Genomic DNA, 15469 nt, shown 5'->3' with positions numbered 1-15469 from the left:
CTCACCTAACAGAAGGGGTTGTGCTGAGGTCCTCCTCACAACAGTGGGCTGTCGTCCGGTTCCACAGAAGCAGAGGCAACCTAGCCTGGTAAACCCTCCCTCCGGAAAATCTCATTTCCATTTTATTTCAGGAAGGAGTCTGGCCTGAAGGCTTGTATGGGCGTTTCTAGCGCAGTACCAAGAAACCGAGCCTATCAGCGTCGTCGCTCATCGTTCTGTGATTGACAGCGAAAGTTGGCCATTCAGGTGACGAGTTCGAGTGAGCCCGAATGGCACCGAGTGCAGCCTGAATGCAGCCGACAAAACACGAACGGCAGCCATCTTTTCTGTGCGCTATTTTCTCCGCTGTTTTAGAACTTCAAAAAGCTCTCAAACTTCTATTTTGAGGCACGGAATTTACTTATAAGATATCGTTTGGATAGAATTTAGTTGTTTAACTTCATATATGTGGTCAATTAATCATGACAGAGCCTATTTAAAAATAAAAACTTAGAGAACCGGCAGGGGCGGGCAGTGACACGCATGTATCCGAATAAGGCAACCTATTTTGGGCATGGCCGTCTCAAAAGTCCCGTTGCGTCACATTAGTCTGGAAGTGGTAAAAATGCACTGGCTGAAGTGGGATACTGCTGATTGGCTGAAGGGGTTGTCAGTCAACGGTATTACTCCCGCCCAACTCCAGCCCACAGCCAAAATTGCAGAATGGGCGATCATGCCAGACTCACTCCTGAAATCAAATGGAAATGAGATTTTCCGGAGGGAGGGTTTACCAGGCTAGAGGCAACCCCCAAAACGGCTTGTTCCACTTAGTTGGAAGGGACCACATTAATAAGGTAGAACCTAGCAAAGGTACGAGGGGCCGTCCAGTTGGATAAGGTGGAACAGCCGCGTCGAGGAGAAAAAAACTGATTAATCTGGTAATGTACCTCGGATGCCTCTGCCCGTAGCGGAGGGATGTATCATATTGGAGTGATCCAATATAGCGCTACATAACCCACAGACAACAACTTTCGGTTCCACTGAAAATCAAGTGGAATCGCAATTGAGACACGTCATGAGCTTGTAGCTAGTCTGTTTATGCTGTACTTTTACTGTCATACTGTCGTGTCATATGATGAAGTAGGGCATTATTTTACGTAAATAAACATTAAAAAATCTTGGAAATATGGAGATACAAGGTTTCTGCCCGACAGCAACGGCAACCAACCAACCAACCGTGCAACCAGTCTTTTCCATTCTCTGCTCATCCTATTCTGGTCTTTCTGCACAGATTCCAACTTCAAACCTCAGCTACCAAGATTACAACCATGCAGTGGTGGAAAGTAACTATACATTTAGTTTCTGTCAGGCAGAAACCTCCATATCTCCATATTTTAACGTTTTTGTTTTTTTCTCCGTAAATGAACAGCCTACTTGATCATACTAAAGCATCTCACAAAAGTATCAAAAATAGCAGACCCACACGCTTTTGAGCTTGTCGATCTGCTATTTTTGATCATTTTTAAAACATAAAATCCTGAATCCTGAAAAGTTACAGTTTCGGACAACCGACAGAGACGATTTACTGTTAAGTACAATTTTTGATAAGCGGTTTCTGGGACTTGAAACAGAGTATTTTTTATTTTGTGGTATGTATTGCTACCAATACTTCTTCCTACCAGTGCTGCTCATCCTATCCTGGCCTCTCTCTCTCTACACAGATTCCAACCTCAACCCTCAGCTACCCCAAGATTACAACCCTCCAAACAATGTGAAGGCCAGTGTTGCCATGTCTGCTTATTTTAAGCGACTTTGGGCTTGTTTTTCTGTAGTTGCTTATTTGGGCTTGCTTCCAAAGTTTTTAATTATTATTTAAAAACCAGTGGTTCTCAAATGTGTTCATGTCATGGACCCCCCACATTAATATGTATTTGTCCCTATTAACCCCCCATTTGAAAATCTTTTATGGCAGGGAGGGAGGTATACGAGATTTGTGTTGTTAGAATGTTTCAAAAAAATCTCCCACATATTCCACATTTTATTGCCACATTCTTTTGAAAAATACCAATCTACGTACAGGTTTAAAGTGTTCATGTGGCTATAGTCGCTTATTTTGGGCTTGGTTTCATAGACCACCTGGTTGCTTATTTCTCTCGCAAAATCTGGCAACGCCGACCTCAACCTCATAGCTACCAAAGATTACAACCTTCCAACCGATGTGAAGGCTGGTCCCTGAGGACCGCCACTCTGCTGCCTGAGTTCAACAATCCCCCCCCCTGACCATGAAAAATGACATCAGTTAAAACAGCGCTGGGAGGGGGAGAGGAGTAGGTGGTGGGCAGTGGGGGGGTGGGAATACCACAATGTAGAAATCGTTGCCGTCGGGCAGAAATCTCTGATCTCCATGTTTTAACGTTTTGTCTTTTGTTTTGTAAATAAACAAATGATCATACTACAGCGTCACACAAAAAGATGCTACTTTTGAATTTGAATCCTGAAAAGTAACAGTTTTGGACATAGGAGGTTTCCAGGGGAAAGAGATGGGGAACTAGAAAAAGTGCTCCTCGGAGCACAGGTCTCCGCCAGGTCAGGTACGTTATTCTGGCCTAATGGTGGCGCTATAATAGGCCAATGTGAAAAGGGTGCCAATTATTCTTAGGTCTTTCATGGCAATCAGACACTGCATTCATGATTTGAGGCATTTTGTTCCAAAAATGTGTTTTGCTAAATTAGACCTGCTGGTGGCGCTATAACAGGCCAATGTGAAAAGGGTGGCATTTCTTCCTCGGCCTAGTGGGAATGTGCGTGTGAAAATTCACGGAAATCGCAAGCTGCGTGCATAGTTTGAGGCTTTTTGTTCAAAACGGACCAATCCTGCAAACTTTGGAAGCCAACCATAGGCATTGAGGATGGAATATGGGAAATCGGACAGATTAGTATTGATCACATGACTATAGAGATACTGTGTACCGATTTGCATGACGTTTGGATAAAATCTGTAGGAGTAATGTAAAAAAAATGGTTTTGCACAAATCGGCCTCCTGGTGGCGCTATAATAGGCCCATGTGAAAAATTTGGGGCAGAGGTTCTGAATTGGCATCCAGGGAGTGTGTGTGCACAGTTTCGGAGCGACCGGGCCAACGGTGCCCGAGATTAGCTGCTAACACACAGACAGGACGGACACACGGACGGACACACACACGGACGGACGGACAGGGGCGAAAACATACTCTCTCGCCATGCCTTTCGGCCTGGCGGAGACAATGACATGCAGCAAAGGCCGTCGGGACCGGGACTCGAACCCAGCGACACGCTGTCAGGCTACACTGAGCCTTGGTGCCTGGACCGCTATGCCAGCGCTCCGGGCCCTGTATGCAAAGTTTTACTTGACTTGAAGTACAAAGGTATACTGGCATGAAAATAGGCTTAAAGTATACCAAAAGTAAAAAATACTCATTATGCAGAAAGTCCCGTTTCAGAATGTTCCAAGTTTTTAAAATGTGTTTATAGATCTGCTAATTTCGAATAGAAAGAGTATAACACAAGGCTTAATTGGTAAGTAACATGTAACTAAAGTTTCTTATTGGAGTAAAAAGTACAATACTTGCCTCTGAGATGTAGTGGAGTACAAGTACAATGTATTGAAAATAGAAATACTCAAGTAAAGTAAAGTAAAAAATAATAATAAGTGGAGTACCTGTGGAGTACTTGAGTAAATGTATTTAGTTTCTTTCCACCACTGGTGGTGGTTTTTAGCAAAGAACAGCAGTCAGCAGACAGTTTGAGGTTGTTCCCCCCAAAAAAAACTATGTTACAGTGTTCACAGAGGACCCTCAACCCTTGAACAATCACTCAAGACCACTATAAACATCTGGGGTGGAAAATATGGGAACGTAAACATAATTCTCCCAAGTCCAACCGATAGAAAAAAAGAAAGAAGCAAAGCAAGGGTTTTCGCACCGCTAACAACAAACACATGGAGTCGTGTTCCTGTTGCCTTGCTTTCCGACTGCTGACTTTGCCAGTAACCTAGATGAAGAAAAGAACAATTACAAAGCAGAGAGATGGTGAGGAAAACCATGGAGGGGGAAAGCTAGGAACACTCAGCTAGGGCTGATACTGACCATGACACTGACCATGATACTGACATGATACTGACCATGATACTGACCATGACACTGACCATGATACTGACCATGTTACTGACCATGATACTGACATGATACTGACCATACTACTGACATGATACTGACCATGATACTGACCATGATACTGACATGATACTGACCATACTACTGACATGATACTGACCATGATACTGACCATGACACTGACCATGATACTGAAATGATACTGACCATGATTCTGACCATGATACTGACCATGATACTGACTATGATACTGACCATGATACTGACCATGACACTGACCATGATACTAACATGATACTGACATGATACTGACCATGATACTGACCATGATACTGACCATGACACTGACCATGACACTGACCATGATACTGACTATGATACTGACCATGACACTGACCATGACACTGACCATGATACTGACATGATACTGACCATGATAATGACATGATACTGACCATGATACTGACCATGACACTGACCATGATACTGACCATGATACTGACATGATACTGACCATGATACTGACCATGACACTGACCATGATACTGACATGATACTGACCATGATACTGACCATGACACTGACCATGATACTGACATGATACTGACCATGATACTGACCATGACACTGACCATGATACTGACCATGATAATGACATGATACTGACCATGATACTGACCATGACACTGACCATGATACTGACCATGATACTGACATGATACTGACATGATACTGACCAACATACCGACCATGATAATGACCATGATACTGACCATGATACTTCATTGGCACTCTGGTGTCAGGAGAACAACCTCGCTCTCATTGTCAACAAGACCATGGCGTTGATCGAGGACAGCAGGAGAGAGCACGCAGCTATCGTCAATGTCGACGGCGTTGCTGTGGAAAGGGTCAGAGTTCAAGTTTCTCGGTGTACACATCGATGAGGACCCCGCTCACCACGCACATGGTGAGAAGGGCTCAAAATCGGTTGTAGGCAACTGGATTCGTCATCTAAAGAAGTTAGGAGCAGGCCCCCCGCATCCTCAGGCTCTTCTACAACACCTCCATCAAGTAATTGTCCTTGTCAGGTTATGGGAACTGTATCGCCGGCCAATGGAAAAACCTACATAGATAATCACAAAGATAATCTATCAGCTTCAATTTTGTAGTGTTCCTCTCTCCCCAACACTCCCTGCTGACAGGACAGGTGCTGGGAGTTTTTTCGCCACTTGTTTGTCCTGTTTTCTGTATTAGTTCTCTCTCCTGAATGGATCAAATTGCTATCCCAACCTGAAAATAGTTTTTCTGTGTACCCAAAGAGCTAGAGAGACGGAAATACACCTGTTAACAAACACTAATAGCAATGGTTATTACTAGCAGAATATAGAGCCATTTAACACTTATTTTAACAGAAACCTCACATACTGTATATAGCAACTTTAAATTAAAAATACTTGCACACATTCCTCACACACATACCGTAGTCAGGATCTGCCTGCAAAATACTGTACAGTGGTGGAAGAAGTACTCAGATCTTTTAGAAATGCCAAAATGTAGAAATACGTACGTTGTAAGTAAAAGTCCTGCTATATGCAGTGTGCCTTTGTTGAATGTTTGCCTATTTTCACAGAATGTTGGCTATTATGACATGCCCTGAATGGGGACGCTACATAGATAACTTTGTATTGCCATGGATTGTGGCATCTGTTGACTTCACCAGTTTATTTTATTTAATGTTTTCCCTGGGGAAATTTGTCCTCTTTAACCCGTATCTCGTTTATATAGTCTGTTATATTTGTTCGTTGTTGTCTCTGTTGTTCTCTGTTGTTTGTTTTTGTTGTTTTGTTTTTCTTACAAAGCTCTTGAAAGTTATTCAAAGGTAAAAAGGGTAGGCATAATAAGCTAAGGCTTCAGCCTACACCTTTTTGGTCTATGTTACTATGACACCTAATGAAGGCTTTGTATTGATATGCTTTTAACACATTGCATGCCAGTCGCGTAGATCTACGCGAACCTATTTAAAGCCGCAGCGTGCCAGTCGCGTAGATCTACGCGAACCGCCGATTCCCATGTTAAGTGCCCCAGGTGCACTTTCCGAATTTTTTTGATCCATTTCCGTTTCCGGTTTTCGGTCGGAAACGGAATTATTCGGGTTCCGGTTTTTTCGATCGTATCCGCTTCCTGTCTGGGATCCTGTTTAAAACTCGATTTTCTCTGGTTGTTGTTTTTCTCCTCGCTGATCACTGTTTACCGTGTATCGGCTGTAGCTTCAAGATGGCGGCACGGATTTGGAAACTGTTTTCGCTGGTTGTTTCTCACGGATCCGCTGTGTGTTTAGAACCAAATGAACGCGCACTTTTAACTTATTTAGCGAGGTCTGTGGCGACATGAAAAAAACTAAAAAACAACAATAAAACGCTGGCACTGGTGAGTACATTATGAGATTAAACTCTGGCATGGAATGTGTTAATTGGTTGAAAATACTACTACTACTACCCCATCTTATGCAGCACTCGGGGACTAACTACAGTTGTAATGCCAGTACCTTGGTCTAGGCCACTGGCCGGAGTACACCCAGCATGCCCGTGTCTTTTGGTGTGGGAGGAAAGACAGGAGTACCCGGAGGAAACCCAACGCACGGAGAGAACATTCAAAGCTCCGCACAGAAAGGCCATCCCTTTTTTTCCCCTTCCATTTCCTGAAAAGTAACGGTTTCGGACATACAAGCTTTCCACCCGACAGTGACAATAATAATAATATAACCTCATTGAATCCCAGTGGACGGTGGAACTCGACCTCGCCCATCTGCCACCAGAAAGCATTGGTGTCACGCCCCAGGAAAGGGAGGTAACAGCGCTGCAGCTCCAAAGCAGCTTGACTTCCCAACACAACTATTGCAGTATATTACTTCCCTCTTTGAGGTCTCAGGGTTCAACTTACGTACAGTACAGGGGCTTAAAGCAAGGGTATGGTATTGTAATTATCCTTAGACTGGAACAGCAGAAGTCTCCGAAGGGAAAAGACACGCATCACTCATCTTTATTGATGCTGACATTGAGAGCGGCGATGAAAAAGCACGCATTCCATCCTCACCAGCGACGTACATCTTGAGCCTTGCACTGACATGACGATGAGGAAACACCCCAAAAAATATAAAGCCCTGTTCATCAAGGTGTTAATATTAATAATCAGTGGTGGAAAAAGTACTACATTTGTTTTAAAACTTTTGTTAAAGTATCAATACCGCAATGTAGAAACAGTACAAGTAAAGGTCTGGTAATCAAAACATTTTGAGTAAAAGTACAAAAGTATTGGTATCAAAATGTACTACCAAAAGTAGAAAGTACGTATTATGCAGAATGGCCCATTTCACAAGTTCAATATGTATAGAAATCTTTTGAAAATAGCAGATCTACAAGCTCTCAATGCGTCGCATCCCGACGCGTTGTGAGCTTGTAGATCGGCTATTTTCAAATAGCCAAAGTATATATAAGGCTAAAGTGGTTAATGTATGTTTCGTAATCCAAATCTACAAAGTAACTAGTAACTAGAGTTTTCAAATAGTGGAGTAAAAGTACATTATTTGCCTTTGAGATGTAGTGGAGTAGAAAGTATTGAAAATTGGAAATACTTCAGTAAAGTAAAGATACCTAAAATGTACTTTGAGTACATGTACTTAGTTACATTCCATCACTGATATTAATAATGCATTGCTTTTATTGGGAACAGGTTTTAGAGAGCCTGCAGAGGTGAAAGTCAGGACAACATTTGAATTAGAAGATAATGTTGAAGTTTTGTTCCTTTATATTATATTAGATTATAACCTTGATTTAACTAGTAAAAATCACATTGAGACCAAAGGTCTCTTTTTCAAGTGTGAGCTGGCTATTACACAGCTTTGCAAAACATACAGACAATAACAACACAACACAAAACTTCCATAAAACACACAGAGAACTCCAATGAGAGAGGATGAATTAAAAGAATACAACATTAAACTTTATTGGTACAAATAGATCTTTGAACTAATACTGTAGCAAAGCCATTTTATGAATAATCTTATGGATGCAATGTCGTCTGTAGCCTATTATGTTCATCATGGTTCACAGAGTGCATCTTTTTGTTGTTTACTGCAAGTTGCGATGAATTAAAAACATGAAGAGCTAAGCTTCTGTGCTTAAAAGGGAAACAGCGGCTATCCACATGAATGCTTTGACTAATTACCCACAGAAGCCCATGGAACCAAGTGTGGCTTAGGAAAGCGTGTGCTTCCATGGTTGGATTTGAAGGGAGGACTGAATGACAAACGGCAACTGGCAAACCAAAATCAAACCCAAGTACATCTGCATGAAATGTGTACTGTCTTAACCCATTAAAACCGGGAAAGCATCTGTGTTATTTTATATTTTAGCTATATATATATATATATATATATATATATATATATAGCACATTGGTTGGCTATTCAAAAATAGCAGATCTACAAGTTCATAGCGTGGCACAAAGTGACGCGCTATGAGCTTGAATATCTGCTATTCTAAAAAGATATTAAAGATATATTTTTTAAAAAAAATGAAAATGTGTCCAAATCTGTGAATATATATATATATATATATATAGTATTTATTTTGGCCTTTTTATGCCCTTATTATAGGACAGGCTGACAGGAATGGGGAGAGAGAGATGGGGAGTGACACACAGCAAAGGCCGTCGGGACTGGGACTCGAATCCGCGACACGCTGTCAGGCTACATTGTAGCCTAGGTGCCCGGACCGCTACGCCAGCAGTCTGGGCCTGAATATATTTTCAAAGTGAACATTTTCAACTCAAATCTTTGCTTCTGGGGGGGGGGGTCCCTGGAACAAAATATTTTCAGATGGGGGTCGACGGTCAAATACATCATTTTGGGGGGCCCTTGACATGAAAAAGTTTGAGAGCCACTTGATATAGCAACATAGGTTTTTCAGAAAACTTAGGATTTAGAAGACATTTTGTATAATATTCGGCCTCAGGTCTTAATGGGTTAATAGAGTAGCTAATGAAATATTGATGCTTGGATGGATGGATGGATCGGATGGATAGACCGATGGATGGATAGATTGACCGATCAGATTTTCCTGTGGCGTGTACAAACAGTGACCACACACCATTGACACATAAAGGTAACGTAAACTTTCGTAAAGCAAGACAAATAAACCGTGTCTACAATTAGCCCCGACCTCGCTGTATAAAAAGGACCACCGCTGTGCAGTCACATTGTCTGACATCTGTTTTGCAGCTTGGCAAGTCTGCACACCCAGTGGTTTATGTTAAGAAAGCAGTGTGTGTGTGTGTGTGTGTGTGTGCGCGTGTGTGCGTGTGTGTGTGTGCGTGTGTGTGTGTATATCATCGTTGGCTCAGGTCCGTGGGACTTTGACAGATGGCTGCAGGCGTGCATGCTCGTCTGATGCGAGGCTTTCAGGGGGGAGAAGAGAAGGAGGAGAAAGGGAGGAGGAGAAGCTAAAAGCTATATTTTGTAACACTTATATCCTCCACTGACGAGGTAAAGCTGAGGCCCGCAGCGAGAGGGCTTGTAAACGTCCTGTCTGGGTACTCTTATCTTAGCTGTATGTATACCACTATGTCAGTCAGTGGTTCTCAAGACTTTTTTTTTTTTCAAATTCAAGGAGCCCCAGTTTGGTTTGCATTAACCCATTCAATCTGGGAAGGCATCTGTGTCATTTTAGATTTCTTTGGCTGTTCAAAAATAGCAGATCTACAAGCTCATCGTGCCGCGCTATATGAGCTTGTAGATCTGCTGTTTTTGAAAAATCGTGAAAAATTTTGCAAATCTTGGAACGTATATTTTTTTAAAGCGAACATTAGTAACTCAAATCTTTGCTTCTGGGGGTCCCTGGAAACAAAACATTTTGAGATGGGGGTTCGCGGCCAAATACATAATCTAAAAATGCTTTCTAAATCCTAACAGACATGTTGCTATATGAGTGGTGCTCCAAGATTTCCATGTCAAGGACCCCAAAAATTATATGTATTTGGCCACGGACCCCCATCTCAAAATATGTTGTTCCAGGGACCCCAAGAAGCACAGATCGGAGTTACAAATGTTCGCTTCAAAACATATATATATATTCAATGATTTGCACAAATGTTCCACGATTTAAAAAAAAAATAGCAGATCTACAAGCTCATAGCGCGGCACTCGGTACCGCGCTATGAGCTTGTATATCTGCTATTTTTTAATAGCCAAAGAAATCTTAAAATGACGCAGATGCGTTCCCGGTCTTAATGGATTAAGGCCACATAACCCCCATAACTCTGAGAATGTACAAATGGAACCAATCAAATGATGGAAGCTTGCACAAAAATGTCACCCACTGGTTTACACCTGTAAACGCTGTGATGTGACAATAAAGTTGATTCTATGATTCCATCAATCATTTAGTTGGGGGAACCACTCGAACCCCCTCAAGGACCCCTGGCTGGGGGTCCCCGGACCCCAACTTTGAGAACCACTTGCCCTAATGTGACAGTGACTGTTGTAAAATGCATTCAAAATGTGTTCTTTTTTCTGTCTTTCTTTCTAAGTTTCTCTGCATGCCATGCCATGTCTCCCGTTCTCTCTTGTTTTATGAAACACGCCACCATATGGAAGACATTTGGCTTGAGTGCTCTCCTGGAAATAGTGTTGAAAATATAATAGAAGACATTTCTGCCAACATTATTTTCAATGTGAACCGGGTCCTGTGCACATTTCTGGCAATGAAGGAATCAAACAAAAAGCTCAAGGAGGAACGAAGCCGTTAAAAGGGCCGTAATATTTATAGCTCTAAATCACCGTTTGTCATAAAAAACGTGGATTTATGAGAATAAGCATCACACCGAAGATGTTACCGTGAAGTAGGCTATCGATCATCTGCTATCATCACAGGCACCGGACGACGTGGGCCGCGGGAAACGTCGGATTTGTGCTTTGATTTGTCTGTATTCTGAAAAAGAAAAGATTGCATTCATTCTCCTTCTGTAAAATAACTGCTCTGCCGGACGTTCAGTTCTATTTTCAAAAAATCTAAAATGTGGAATATTTGGAAAAAAAAATTAACATTCTAACAACAAAAATCTGGTACAGGGCTCCCTGGCAGTAAACATTTTCAGATGGGGGTTAGGGACAAATACATATTAATTGAAAATGACATGAAAATGTTTATGAACCACTGGTTTAAAAAACAAGCCCAAATAAGCAACTACACTTTAGAAGAAATCACCAAAAAAAATAACTGCAACTGCCAATATTTACAAGCAACTTTACAGAAAAACAAGCCCAAAGTCGCTTCTAATAAGCAGACATGGCAACGCTGCATGGAACATGTGGACATGTGTACATTTTCAGAGTTAGGATTTTACAGTGTTGGGGTACTTCGTAAGTAGCCTACTTACATACTTACACGTACTGGGGTACGTCCCAGAGATTGAGGGTGTTCCAAATGGACCCTTACCGGTCTGTAACTCTGAGAGAGTACAAATGGACTCAAAACGTTTGAGAAGCACTGGCCTAACGCATACCGGTAATTATAAAACTTGGGGTCCTTGCAATTAAAACGTTTGTGAATCAATGCTTTAAAGCATTTAACCTTGTTAGAATGATCAAAGATTTTGAATGCTAACTGTATAGCCTACAACAAACCAGATCTGGAACTGATGGGACCAGTCTGGCGTAATCCTTGTCCTGAGGACGCATTAACATTAAGCAACCATCTCACCACATCTGTGCACCATCATTCTGATGTTGAAAAGCCTCGTTTAACTTTAAGTCATTAGGTGACATGTAACATCCCTGGATCCTTAAGCGCGTGTGTGTCAACGTTTTAGGGATGTAACATGAGATCATCGTACCGCAGGCTGCCAATCAATGTTCAAAAGATGGACGTTCAACTGCAGACGAGAGGGAACGTTTTCATGCATGCCTGCTTTCTAGATAGAAACAGCAATTCCCAATAATGCAAGTGGGGCCCCTGATAATTGGCAAAAACCCTAAGATTGTATTTATAATATGACATTAACAGGCTCGTATTAATGCACATGCACAGGCTTTAGGGGCTGCAGCCCAGGGCACCAAGCTCGGGGAGGGGAGGGGAGGGGGGGGGGTGGCAAACGCCTGGCCAAAAAGGGAAAAAAAAGACCAGACATTTACTAGAAATGGCGCTGAAATACTGTCCTGGGTGCTGTTGAAATAGCGCTAAACCGTGCCAAAACCCGTCAGGAGCCCCCCTCACCCCACTGATGAAGCGAAAATCTTCAGCAGCCCTCCAAAACCTAACCGTGAATGTTAATAATAATAAAGAATACGACCTTAACCTCACAAAAACTATGCCTAAAACCTAACCTTAACCCTAACCTTAACCTCACAAAAACTACGCCTATACCTAACCTTAACCTTAAGCTTAACCTCACAAAAACTAGGCCTACACCTAACCTTAACCCTAACCTTAACCTCACCAAAACAATGCCTATACCTAACCTTAACCTTAAGCTTAACCTCACAAAAACTAGGCCTACACCTAACCTTAATCCAACAGTTGTCGGGCTATTGAGATGTCGCAGACTAATGGGCAGCCCCCCATTTTGACTGGGGAAGCCGACCAAATTCATTCATCAAAACAATCAAAGTGTCAAAGAGTGGTCTTTTTCTGCTCTGTGTAATATGGAGATCATTTTACTTAATCAGTGTGCAGAGAGCTTCCTGGTTTGGGCTGTTATCATGTTACCTTGCAGCTGTTTTGCAAACGAGCCGAACAAATATGAAAAACGTGTTCAAATGTATACCAAAAAAAATGTTCACACAGTGTAATGTTAAATGTAAATGTTCATATATTTTCTTTTACAAAACATTATTACAAAAATGATTATGCAAAGGTAAAAAACAACAACAACAACAGAAAGAACAGAAAGAAAATAATAATGATAGCTAAGATTGATATTCATGGCAACAGAAAACTTTAATTTCTGACACAGAAAAGCCTGATATTGTACCAACCCAGCCTCAAGGCCCAGTGGTTGTACTTAATGAGTGCTCAGCACCCTATTTAAAAATACAGAAAGTATACTTTCATTTGGTACAACTTGTATACACTTGAGAATAAAAAATAAAATAAAAAACACCATCAAAAACAATTTGAGTTTCCATCAGTACAATTATTATTCAAATAATACTACTACATTTTTTTGAGCTACGTTTCCTGGGTTTAAATAATCACACTGCTTTTTGGGGTAAAGTTTCCTGGGTTTAAAGAGATTAAACACGTAAATTACAAACAGCTGGACTGCATATGACATAGTTGCCTCACTGAGGAAAGTATAGCAAGGAATTCTGGGCCCCTTACAAGATATGACAATCCACATCCTCAACCCCCAAGCCTACAGCCTCCCACCTTAGCACAGAGGAACCTCTTCCATATAGGTTCATGTGTAAAATGTCCTTGTATATCCAAAACGGTTACTAATCAGGTAATGGAAAAAATAACCTGTGTTCCAATACAAGAACTCTCGCTCCAAAACACACTCGCCCCGGCGGCCTTGGAACGGTCGACACCAGGAATTCCTAAACTGAACCTCAGTAAAACTATGCCTACCCCTAACGTTATTCCTAAACGTTACCTCAATAAAACCGCTGGGGGGCCAGAGTTCTGCTCAAAAAATGGTGGCGAGTGTGTTTTGGGGTGAGCATTCCGGTAACCCATTACAATTGATTCAATGTAGTTATTATTTAGCCACAAGCACTTGTTAATACTTTTCATTGGTTCAATATTTATAAAACGAACAGAAAGACAACCACTTTCACTTGAAACCTTTTGAAAAAATAGCAGATGTACAAGCTCACAACATGTGCGTTGTGATCGGCTATTTTTGCTACTTTTGTGTGACAAAGTAGGGCATCAAATTACGAAAAACAAACCAAGTTGAAATATGGAGATATGAGGTTTCTGCCCGACAGCAACGATAAGAACAATTATTCTGCACTAATACCAAATACATCTCTATTTTATGATCTGAAGGATTTCCCAGTTCACTTTGAGCTCCGACAATTAGGATAAACGCGTCATTTGGAATGAATTAAAGTGCTACATTACTATATTTCACATAATTGTATTTAATTGGTTAATTGGTTACTTAACATGTCTCCAAAGACGTTATGAATACTGTTGACAATATGAAACCAGCAAATGCTCCAGTTTGAAAGCCATCATGGGAATATGCTTATTATAACATGGGTATAATAATGATCTTAACAATGGCACTTGCTTTTATGCAATGATCAGGAATGGTAGGAGTGTAGCTCTGGTCCAGAGCGTTAGTGAGTTCTCTCTAACGCTCTGCCAGGAACTGTGTATTCCCCACACACTGTAGAGTATGTCTAAAAATAAAGAATATAATATCCCTACCCACTACAAATAAAGGCTTTTAATGATGTTGAAAGCCTACTCTCCGCGGTGGGAAGCCTCTCAGGAAGCCAACCCTTTGTGTAAAATCCACTTTTCGGCCAGGAAATAAAATATATCCACCAGACGAAGTTTATTTTATTTCAAGTGTGACTCACCTGGTCTGGTCAGTAGAAAATGCCTTTGATAGGATAGGCTTACAACATCATAAAACCACCTTTCTTTCGGTGAGTAGCGAAATTATCTACAGTCTATGGGGAATACACAGTTCCCAGCAGAGTGTTATTGTCGGTATCAGTCAGCACCCATTTCGCAGTGCGCTAGACCTCTGGGAGATGGATTGCTGAGGTGGAGCGCTGCGCAACACCTACCATCAGCTACCAGTAATTTTTGCCACACCCACGCCGTGCTACTCATACGCTGAGGTGGCGGTACCCGAGATCGAACCCATGACGTTGTGGTCGGTGGGAGAGTGCACTACCAACTGAGCTAAACCCGGACATGTGTTCATGTAGTGTTTTCTAACCATAATAACTACTTTCAATCCATTGTAACACAGGTCCTTTGTTTCCATTTCCACTGTTTTGGACTTACAAGTTTTCCACCTGACAGTGATGATAATGTTTGATTGCATTCAAGTGAATATGATTTCAAGTGAATATAATTAGCAGATTCTTTTTTTACGTACATTCATACCCCAATAAGAGTCTTTGCACTTGTGGCAAATTGTACTGTACTGTATGAATTAATTTAGTTTTGTTTTTCAATGTTTAGAATGCTTTATAACGGTGATGGGTTACATACAGTATACACACACAGACAGTGGTGGTTAACAGTGGTAAAATTACTATTCAACAATAACGCATATACCTGTTTCTGCATGTTGACGTGAACAACGAACAGCAA

This window comes from Gymnoscopelus braueri (assembly GCF_963280865.1).
Source record: "Gymnoscopelus braueri genome assembly, chromosome: 3".
Lineage (NCBI taxonomy): Eukaryota > Metazoa > Chordata > Actinopteri > Myctophiformes > Myctophidae > Gymnoscopelus > Gymnoscopelus braueri.
The sequence above is the reverse complement of the archived record's forward strand: the minus strand, read 5'-3'. Positions refer to the sequence as shown.